At 43.1% G+C, this 1,600-nt stretch overlaps 1 long non-coding RNA gene across 1 annotated transcript in view; it reads right to left on the bottom strand.

Annotated features, from left to right (window-relative positions):
• Positions 1 to 519: 519 nt before the first annotated feature.
• LOC107578127 (uncharacterized) overlaps positions 520 to 1,600 on the bottom strand; it is a 3,876-nt gene continuing 2,795 nt past the window's right edge. The window contains exon 2 of the long non-coding RNA XR_001608305.1: positions 520 to 655. This is a non-coding gene — a long non-coding RNA (uncharacterized lncRNA). The remainder of the gene's footprint in view (positions 656 to 1,600) is intronic.

The following is a 1,600-nucleotide window of genomic DNA, read 5'->3' as shown; positions in this document are numbered from 1 at the left end:
AAAAAAATCTTCTTTACTGTTCAACTGAAGAAAAAAAAAGTGACCTACATCTTGGCCTGAGGGTGAGAAAATAAACAGCTAATTTTTATTTTTGGGTGAACTATGCCTTTAAATAAAAAAATAACTGAGAACTCAGTTTATTCTCCTGAGCTATGAATGAGCAACCTCTGAGCAATAAAAGTTACCTTTGAGACAGTACATTTGGGTCATATTTGTTCATTAGATCATTTATGCCTGTGTTGGCAGGATTTGGAGACTGGAACGTCATGGGAGATTAACAACATTTGTTGCATGTTTCAGGGTGTGTTTCCATACCATTAGATGTATGTGTGTGTGTGTGTGTGTGGCATCACTAACCTCCTGGCACTTTGAGCATGCTCTGTGAGGTGTGCGTGATGGGGGAGGTCACGCCTACAGGAGGGTTACGGCTCTTCTTCAGTCCGCTGGGCGGGTGGCCAAGCGTCTGCGGTTTCCTCAGCTCACCCTTGACTCCCGTGTCATCCTGAGATCGGCTTTTTTTCCATTTGCTGGACGACTCCGCCTTAAGGCTGCCTGTGTCGTATCCTCCCTCATTCCGGCATTGTGCCTTCCCCTCCTCGCTGTACCAGGAAAGGCCACTTTCAACCAGCGAGCGCTTCTCAGCATCGGTGCGCAGCTGTGGGAAGAGTTTGTGTGAAAATAAACAGTCAGTGACTATTTCAGTGTAAAATTTGATAAAAAGTGTAAAAAGAAAAGAACCTAAGGCACTAAAGTTAAAGTCCTTTTTTTTCCTGTGTAAATGTGCTAGACAGATGATTTCTTCCCTATTTGGAAACTCTGTTATTCCATAAATAATATAAAATTAATATTAAACAAGACATCATGATACAAATTATTTTTGTCATTTTTTGTCTAAAAAGAAAAATACAATATAGCACACTGAAACCTATGGAAGCCTCTTTTCCACCAAAAATAAATGACAGACAGACAGAGAGATAGATAGACAGAGAGATATATAGACAGACAGACAGACAGACAGACAGACAGACAGAGAGATAGATAGACAGAGAGATATATAGACAGACAGACAGACAGACAGACAGACAGACAGATAGATAGATAGATAGATAGATAGATAGATAGATAGATAGATAGATAGATAGATAGATAGATAGATAGATAGATACAGACACACAGACAGACAGAGACAGACAGACAGAGACAGACAGACAGATATATAGTGAAGTGAAGTGAGTGAAGTGACATGTGGCCAAGTATGGTGACCCATACTTGGAATTAGTGCTCTGCATTTAACCCATCCTAAGTGCACACACACACCGTGAACACACACCTGGAGCAGTGGGCAGCCATTTATGCTGCGGGGGTTCGGTGTCTTGCTCAAGGGCACCTCAGTCGTGGTACTGAAGGTGGGAGAGAGCGCTGTACATTCCCCCCCCCCACCTACAATCCCTGCCGGTACGAGACTTGAACCCGCAACCTTTGGGTTACGAGTCCGACTCTCTCACCATTAGGCCACGACTTCCCCCCTATAGATAGACAGAAAGACAGAAAGACAGAAAGAAAGACAGACAGACAGACAGACAGACAGACAGACAGACAG

The sequence above is a fragment of the Sinocyclocheilus grahami genome, unplaced genomic scaffold (genome assembly GCF_001515645.1).
Source record: "Sinocyclocheilus grahami isolate Dianchi unplaced genomic scaffold, SAMN03320097.WGS_v1.1 scaffold8964.1, whole genome shotgun sequence".
Classification (NCBI taxonomy): domain Eukaryota; kingdom Metazoa; phylum Chordata; class Actinopteri; order Cypriniformes; family Cyprinidae; genus Sinocyclocheilus; species Sinocyclocheilus grahami.
The sequence above is the reverse complement of the archived record's forward strand: the minus strand, read 5'-3'. Positions and strand labels throughout refer to the sequence as shown.